Source organism: Crocodylus siamensis, chromosome 1 (genome assembly GCF_052110815.1).
Source record: "Crocodylus siamensis isolate JL-2025a chromosome 1, ASM5211081v1, whole genome shotgun sequence".
NCBI classification, from domain to species: domain Eukaryota; kingdom Metazoa; phylum Chordata; order Crocodylia; family Crocodylidae; genus Crocodylus; species Crocodylus siamensis.
Window position 1 is genome coordinate 27,423,699 of NC_143395.1, and position 9,454 is coordinate 27,433,152.

A 9,454-nucleotide genomic window follows, 5' to 3' on the forward strand; every position below is an offset into this window, starting at 1 on the left:
CTTTGTCAGATTCCTGAGTCCATTCCTCCACTGTGGTAGTAGCCCAGGCCTCCTTGTTCCTCAGCCATCAGAAGGAAAGACTGTAAAAAGCAACTGAGATGTTATAATCCTTGCCCACTGTGCTTGATAGAGTCAGGGAGATATGGTCCCCAAGTAACTGCCACCATACCGTAAGATGGACTTCTCCGATAGAGGCTCTAGAGACAGTTTTGTCTCCTGACGGGACAGACTGCCGAGACACTAATGAGCAGCATCCTTGTGGTGTCCTGTCTGACTTGTCCCTTCATCTCAAAACTGCATGTGCTTTGTGGAGCATGAACCAATAACAGGTTTCCAAAGTGTTCATCTAACATTAAGACCAAAGTCATTCTGCCTTACAGACCTCATGTAGGTCACCAGATCTGACGGAGGTGGGGGTGGAGGGAGCAGGATATATTCCCTCCACAGCGTAACAAAGCACCCTGCCGCTATGATGTAGACACACCCTGAATGATCAGAAGTGGAATATGTCTGGACAGTCACTTGAAGAAAGGACAACAATGCACTAACGGTGATTCTTCAAGATACGCTGTCCCATCTATTTTACATCCTGCTTTCCTGTTAGCCCAGGGTTCCTGGCTCCCTGCATTCTGTTTAACATGAGAAATGAGCAGTGATTGCAGATATCTCGCCCTTTTTGCCCTTGGCTACAAGGTGCTGGAGGTCAGACCTAGCTCCAATGACTTCTGCTATTCAAGAAGATTATGACTTGATTGCATGGGGACACGTGCATCAGAAGTGAACATGTGGGCAGCACATCTTACAGAGCCACAGTCTTGATAGGGTAATACATTAGGATGTTTTGGTCAGTACACAACCAGCTTTATGTGTAATCAGCTGAAATAACTTCTGTTTTTATAAAAGACACAGTATTTGTGGATGTAGAATATGCATACAAGGAGGACTCTCAACCTGCAAAAAAAGCTACCTCACATTGTCCTGCCAAGACAGTGTGCGGAGGTAAATTGCAGGTGGTACATTAAAAAATAAACTTACCCTTTCTTTAACTTTATTCAAATTGAACCAGTTAAAGTGAAACAAAATTCAGATTTATGTGTCTGATAGGGACTTAAGGTAAGTGCTAGAACATAGTTGTCATTACTAAAGTCTGTTTTTAGCTTGTTTCCTGGGTAAACACATGGAATTAAATCTTTGTTGTTAAACAATTTAACATCATTAAAGCACTTTCTAGAGAAGCAGGAAAGTTGAAGCACATCTTGTACATCACCATCATAGATATCACTGAGAAAAATAAACATAGTAGTTATAGCAAACGAGAAAAGGAAACTATATGTGCTGGAAGGGGAAACCTGCACATTTGCTTTGTTGCCCCAGTTGTATAGGAGCCCTGTTAACCAGTGTGTAAGGCATAGTCATGTAATAAAACATGCCAGACACTAAAAGGCAAAAACCCAGTTCACAGATGTTGTAACGTTATGAGATAATTTTAGGGAGTGAATGGGGTGAAAAGGCTGGATTTGTTAGAGAGGGGAATACCTATGGAGGCCTTTTCTGTGAGCAATACCATGACTTCATTACCATGTCAATTCTGGGAAAGGGCTCTGATTTAACACAGCAGTTGGCTGGATCCATATGGAGCTGATGAACCTCTGAATGAATAGTGAATGGAAAAACTGCTGGAATCTGCCTTCAGCTTTGTTCTCAGAATGACCAATGTAAAAGGCCTAAGAGCTATACGGCACAGATGGTGTAAGGAGGTAAGAAATCTGCAGGGTTTAGTATGCATTTTTTTTTATCTTGCAGTTTTCCTTTTCTTTTTTTAAATCCATATTTCAGTTTCTCAAACTCCATTTGCTTAAATGTCTTTACTAACAAAAAAATTATAAAAATCAGCTTTCGGGAAATTAAATGAATTCAGAAAACATATGTAGCAATAAACATTACATAAAAATACAATTTCAAATACTGAGTTTTGTCGGGTAGAGAAGTCATTGAAAGTATAATTATGAAATGATGAAAAAGGATAGTTAAAAGTTTAACAAAGAACTTCGGAATTACTTCTTCAATTCACCCTGTGTTGTGGGAATATGCAGATGTTCACATTTACACACTCATGTATGTCCACTAGGGTTACATGCTTTTATAGTCTGAAGCATCATCACAAGTGCCAATACAGTAAATCAAAAGACTCTCTGGCATTATCTAGTTTCCTTTCTGGCTTTAAAAGTTAGAACAGATGTCACAAGAGAGGACAAAATGGATTTTACCCACCGAGAGGAGCTTTTCTTGCCATCATTAATAGGAAGCTCCTTGAAATGCTAATGTACACAGTTTGTGTTGCCGGGTTTGCATAGAGATGGTGGGAAACAGCTCTGATCCCAACAAAACCTTTTGTTATTAATCAAGAAAATCTGCTCTTCTGAAACAGCAAAGCGCTTGAAATGGTGTGGCTACTTGCAATGCAGAGATCTCTATAGCAATCTCCAATGAACAAAAATGTAATACAAACTGTTGAACTGTTCCACAGGATATGGCACATGTAGCAATTTATTTTCAGTGATTTTGCATACACCTACTACTTTCCTTTGTCATTACAGCCTGGATATTTACTCTGGAAAGAATACCGGGCTGCCTTTTAGTTTATTTCTTCTGAATCTTCATTCTTTAAAATCTTGTTCCATTTCTCAGCAAATCTAAAGAAACAAGATTGGAGAAGTACTCTGAATGGCAAGCTTTTTCTTACTGAAGAAATGAAGCAGGGAGTAGGAGTTTCTATTTGATTTAATGATAATGCCCATGCAAGATATTTTTGCTTTGTTAATACATAGGATTATGAGATCTCTCGGGTCCTTTCTTCAGTACTTCTGTATTCTCAGATATTAGGGCTTGATCGTACTCTCTTTGGCATAACTGAGTATTAAACATTGTTGCTGACTGGAAAAGGGAACAGGTTTGGTTTCTGGCTTTGCCTTGTGACATGAAATCCTGTGCTTCAAGAAATTCATATAAAATGGCATCTCAGAAATATTAACTGCTGCAAGGTGTCCTTGTACCATTGTAAAGGATTGCTTTGGTAGAAGCATTTCTGTCCCAAATTGACTTTATGAGTTAATGCCATGAATGTAGGGAGAACCTGAATGTAGAATAGGAATTGCGTGCTCAGTACTGAAGTCCTTATCCACCCCTCAAATCTTTGGGTCAGACTCTGATCATGGTTATATTATATTTGCTACCAACCTGTTGTACCTGGATCCCATGATGTATTTGAACTTCATTTCACAAGCGTCAGAACTGTGCTAATGCTTCAATATCAAGGCACTAAGGAATGAAGAAATAACTCTTAAAGAGTTTAAGCCTCTTTTAATTGTCTTGCTTTTATACATTGTAGGATGAATGGAAGAAGAGATGGAAACATTTATGTGAGCCTGAGGTAAATGAGCTGGCAAAACATCATGGGTTCCATCATCCGATGGAGAAAGGGGCATCACAGTAACAGGCAAGCAGGAAGGAGCCAAACTATGACTGGTTTGAAAGTAAATGGACAGATGCTTTCTTGCCAGGGTCACAACTGCTTAGGAACTAGAAATTCCTTGAGTTCCAGTGTTCTTCTCTGAACTGTTTTTGTGATGAAGAAGCCTCCATTCCTGTCCCATTCCTGCAAAACCTGTAGTTCCTTTGGGAGCCGCATGTCAGGGGAGCTCAATGGGGCAATTTGTGTAGGAGTCCTGTGTTTCAGCTCTGTGACCAGGGTCTTGACCGGCTGCTGCTGAACACAGAACCTCCACCACATTACACTGGATGACTTGCTGACTTGGCCCTCAATAACTTCTAGAGGGTTGTAACCAGAAGGTTGGAGAATCCCGGTTTGCAGGGAGGGAACACAGAGAACTGGGGGACAGGGACGGGGGGAATGAGCATTCAGCTGAGGCCACATCTAGGACCAAAATTATCAGCAACTGCAAAGGTTCCTACAGTGCGTGCTTAATGGGGCCTGCAAAGATTTTTGACAGAGACTAATGCAGCCTTGTTCCTTTAAGATATCATTGTATATATGGTGCCGCTCTTTGGAGAGCCTAGGAACAAGGATGTCTCCTGGGAAAATGTCTACTGGAGTTTATAGGCTTCTTATATCAGCAAAATACTCCCCAAAGATCCATACTAGTGACAGGAGAAAACTACTGTAGACAAAAAGAGTGAAGAATATTCCCCTAAGTAGAGCCTAATCCAGAACTTGCAGACTGGCTTGGCTCCCTGAGCCAGATCCAGACATCAGGGCTCTTTGCCACCTCCAGCAGTGTGGTGAGCAGTGTTGGTGTTGGGATGAGTGGCACTATGTCAGCTCAGAGAGCTGTGGGGATTAACACACCTGTTACTTGCTCTGCTGCTGCCCCAATACTTCCCCAATGGCGTTCTGAACCCTGAAATTCAGTGGCAGACCCTGTCCCTGCTTATCCCACCCCCAGCTCCTGGCCTCTCAAGGGCCTCTACAGGACAGGTGACGCAACTCCACATGCTGTATCTTTGACACCTCTGACCTAGTCTATATATTGTATTGCACTAATTTAACTAAAGGGATGTTGTTTTAAAATGGATTCATTAAAACTGTTGCAACTCCACATGCAGGACACTTTTATATTGATTGCTTCCAACTTGTCTTTTACGGGTTTAGCTTGCATTGGTAAATGTACAGGCTCAAGCTAAACTGTAATAACCAGTATTAAATGGAAAAATAGTGTCCATACAAGGGTTTGTACCTAAACTGGATTTTATACTGTGGCAAATTCTGTGTGTAAACCCAAGGATTGGATATTTCCATTACTGTTGAAGTGCCAACTGATTGTGTGCTCTCACAATTTCCACCAAATTCTGTTCTCATTTATCTCGATGGAGTTCCTACGTAACCGCTCTGCAGCTGATGGGATTATGCTGTGCAGTAGTGTAACGGAGAGAAGTTGGTTTTAAATCCCTCTGCTGGAGAAGTACTGTGTTCTCTGTGGGGGGACAGCTAGAGCTGTCCTGCAAAAAATTACTGCTGCGTTTAACGCTTCTTCAGTGAGCAGTGCTACTGAAGTCAGTGGATGTGAGTCCCTTGTCTACATACACATCTGGGAAGTGGGGGGCTAGCTGATCCCAACTTGGCATTCCCCACCCACTTGCACCACTAGTAACAACATTTTACATCCATTTGGATAGGCATTAATGGTTACTCAACGAAATCAGGTCCCACTGGAGAACTTACGGCAGGAATCACTGCACCCCTACAATCTTGACAGGATTTATGGGATCACATTTACACTTTGGGTGTCACACTAGTCATTTTAAAAAGAAAAGGAATTTATAGAGATTATTTACGGGCTGAGACCTTTTTGGTGAGCAGAGTTAAATAAGTATTTCTAAGATCAGGGCTTTTGTCTGTAGAAAAAGGCATGTATGCAAACAGGGAAAAAAGGGCAATCTTTTAATATATTTAAATTAGGCTTTAACTAACTTTGAGTCTTGTCTCACTTCTGCTTTCCCAGGTTTTTTTGTTTTGTTTGTTTTTTTTTTAATTTCAAGCTGCCACAGTCAGGTAGCACCCCGCAAGCTGCTGTGACTCCAACACCGAAGATGGCCTCATAAACCCTGCGGACATTCAGCTAGTAGAAAACAGATTGGGTTGATAAAAATAAGTGTGCATGTTCTCGGAGAACCTGAGAAAATCACACCTTCACTTTGTTAAAAAAATCTGATTGTGCCACTCCAGTAATCACTTCATAACTGGTGGGAGAGCAGAACATATGTCTCAGAAGTGGCAGAATATAAAAGCCGCTACCTCTAATCCCTCTTTCTTTAGGAGAAAAAAATACCTTTCCAGTATGTCATCTGTAAAATCAATGCCAAGGATTTTCTGGTTAAAAATTACAAGTGAAATGTAAAATGCTCGTGAAAGCAAAATGAAACAGTTTTTTTTTTTCTTTAACAAGCTATATAACAAAGCAGGAACAGAGTTTATAAAGAGGAGTCCAATTCTACACTCCTTACTCAGGCACAACTCCCTGTTGCAATCTTCTGCAAAATGGTGAGTCACTGCAGGAGTCAATAGGATTCATGGCTACTCTGACTCTGAACCAAAACTGACTCTGACTCCGAACCAATATCAAGGCCACCCCAACCTCAATCATTGAGCTCCAGTGTGCTGATAATGCTGTAGTGTGTGCTCTTTAGAAGGAGATTTCCAGGCAATTGTCCATGTCTTTACTGAGGCAGACAGCAAAATGGGACTGACACTTAACTTTCAGAAAACTAAGGTCCTCCATCAACAAACTCTTAATGAGCAGTCCCCAGCTCCAGTAATTTAGATTTACAGTGAGATCCTGGAGAATACTGAGTATTTCTCATACCTTGGAAGCCATCTCGCGCAGAAGGCTAATATCAGTGAAGAAATCCAACATCGCCTTAGATGTGCAAGCACAGCCTTTGGATGCCTGAGGAAACAGGGCTTTGAAGATTGACATCAGATTCTAAATCAAGCTCATGGTTTATCAGGCAGTTGTGAGCCCCACCTTACTGTACAGAGGTGAGATGTGGACACCATACAGAAGACACCTCAAATTCCTGGGGAAGTACCATCAATGCTGCCAGCAAGAAGACAGATGCACCAATGTTACCGTCCTCTTACAAGCAAAAACCATGAGCATCAAGGCGATGATCATCTAGGCTGGCCATGTCATCTGGATGTCTGATGCCAGACTCCTGAAGCAGGTTTTATTCTCCAGCTCAGTCAAGGCTGTGCTCAAGAGGAGGGCACAGAAAGCACTTCAAGAACCTCCTCAAGGCCAACCTGAAAAAATACAACATTGATATCAACTAATAGGAGACTATTGTCCAGGACTGCCCCAAATGGAGGAAAAGCCTGCTGCGAGGATGTTAGTACAGTAAAAGCTCTGTTATCTGGCATCCCCTGGGAATGGGAGATGCCGGATAACAAAATTTGCCAGTTAATTGAGCTGCCCCGGCTGCTGCTTCTCCTGCCATGTCTGAGGCATTCCTCCACCCCTCCCATGGCATCATCATCCCTCCCGCAGCATCGCCACCCCTCCCACAGGCCCTGTGGGACAGGGAGGCGGGCCCCGCACACCCTGTTATGCCCCCGGGCCATGGGGGCTCGGCAGTGCAGGCTGCTTAACCCTGGGCCATGGGGGCTCAGAGAAACCAGAACTGCCCCGGTGGGCACTTCCGGTTTCAATTTTCCTTACAAGCCGGCATGCCAGTTAACAGAGCATGCGGACTTGTAGGGTGCCGGTTACCAGGGAGTTTACTGTACTGTGAAATCTCATGATGACAACAGGAGATGAAAAATCAGGACCAGTACAAACCAGGTGTGCACCAATATATTGGTCGGTTATCAGATTGGAACCAATAAAAGGAGAAATGATGTTATTCGGCTACTGGCTTTTTTTGTTCATTGTAGCCGATAATTGCAGTCATGTTCCCGGACACCCTGGTGAGTGTAGTGTGGTACTTGTGCCCCACCACCAGCCTGAGCCCATGGCAGACTACAGGTCCTGCAGAGAAGTGGGAGGGGGCATTGGGGAGCAGTCACAGGGCACCATGCTGAGCAACTAATGACAATTACTGGCTCCTCCTGCTGCTGCCATGGCAATGCCATACATGCAGCAGGGGCCTGAGCACTGGGACTGCCATGGAAACATTAGGCTGTGCACAGGTGGGGTAAGGTGCCATGTGAGGGACATGGTGCTCTGCCACGCACTGGGCACCTTTACAAAAGCGGCTTCTATCTGACGGCCATGGGAGCTCGGCTGCGTGGGGCTGTTGGCACTGAGGCAGTGGCGTGCTCTGGCACTCCAAACATTCCCAGCACCTCTGTCCGCACAGGGGTCTGCCTCTCCTGCTGAGGACAGCAGCACAGGCTGCACAAGAAGCAGGGCTGTGGGTAGGAGTTGTGGGCGAGGGGGCAACATGCGTGGGAATAAGGTGATCACTGTCTTCCTTATCAAGGACCAGAGCAGGCAGGAGGCATGTATGCATGTGTTATAAATGCAAAACAAACCAAAAAGGTTTATTTATGTCAGTAGTTTAAAATGCCTTGCACTATTACCAAATATTGGTTATCGGATTGGCATTGGCTGATATGTTGGTTAATCATTGGCTATTAGTATCAACCAAGATAATCTTTATTTGTGCATCTCTAATAGAAACACTATATCATGGACTCAATCAAGAATCCAGAGCCACCCACACCACATGAAAACATCTGCCCAAGTTATAGGAGAACCCAGATTGGCCTTGTCAGCCATCTTTGGACCCACAGATAAGGCAAGCATGGAAGACAAACATCCTTGACTATGAGGGATTGCTGATGGTGATAGAATCATAGTATCATAGAAAATTAGGGTTGGAAGGGACCTCAGGGGGTCATCTAGTCCAACCCCCTGCTCAAAGCAGAACTGTCCCCAACTAGATCTTCCCAGCCAGGGCTTTGTCAAGCTGGGCCTTAAAAACCTCCAAGGAGATTCCATCACCTGTCTAGGTAACCTGTTCCAGTGCTTCACCACCCTCCTAGTGAGAAAGTTTTTCCTAATATCAAACCTAAATCCTCCTGTCCTGCAACTTGAGACCCTTGCTCCTTGTTCTGTCATCTGCTACCACTGAGAACAGTCTAGCTCCATCCACTTTGGAACCACATTTCAAGTAGTTAAAGGCTGCAATCAAATCCCCCCACAATCTTTTCTGTGGCAGACTAAATAAGCCCAGTTCCCTCAGTCTCTCCTCAAAAGTTATGTGCACCAGCCCACTCACCATTTTGTTGCTCTCTGCTGGACTCTTTCCAACTTGTTTACAGCCTTTCTCTAATCGGGTGCCCAAAACTGGACACACTACTCAAGATGTGGCCTCACTAGTGCTGAAAGCAGAATAATTACTTCCCTTGATCTGCTGATAACGCTCCTACTAATGCAGCCCAGTATACTGTTAGCCTTCTTGGTAACAAGGGCACACTGCTGACTCATTCCAGCTTATTGTCCACTGTAATAACCCTCAGGTCCTTTCTGCAGAGCTGCTGCTTAGCCAGGTGGTCCCAAGCTTGTAGCGATGCATGCAGTTGTTCTGTCTTAAGTGCAGGACTTTGCACTTGTCCTGGTTGAGCCTCATGATATTTCTTTTGGCCCAATCCTCCAATTTGTCTGAATCCTAGCTCTACTCTCCAGTGTATCTACTATGCCCCCCAGCTTGGTGTCATCAGTAAACTTGCTTGGGGTGCACTCAATGCCATCTTCCAGGTCATTAATGCAGACATTGAACAAAACCAGACCCAGAACTGATCCCTGGGTTACTCCATTTGATACTGCCTGTCAACTAGACATTGAGTTATTGATTACTACCTGCTAAGCCTGATGATCCAGCCAGCTTTCTATCCACCTTACAGTCCATTCATTGAACCCATGCTTCCTCGGCT

General features: G+C 43.8%; 1 long non-coding RNA gene across 1 annotated transcript; it reads left to right on the top strand.

Annotated features, from left to right (window-relative positions):
* Window positions 1-1,619: 1,619 nt before the first annotated feature.
* Window positions 1,620-7,399, top strand: LOC149872673 (uncharacterized). The gene is made up of 3 exons (XR_016439785.1): window positions 1,620-1,757; window positions 3,389-3,430; window positions 5,520-7,399. It is a non-coding gene; the product is annotated as an uncharacterized LOC149872673 (long non-coding RNA).
* Window positions 7,400-9,454: the final 2,055 nt, after the last annotated feature.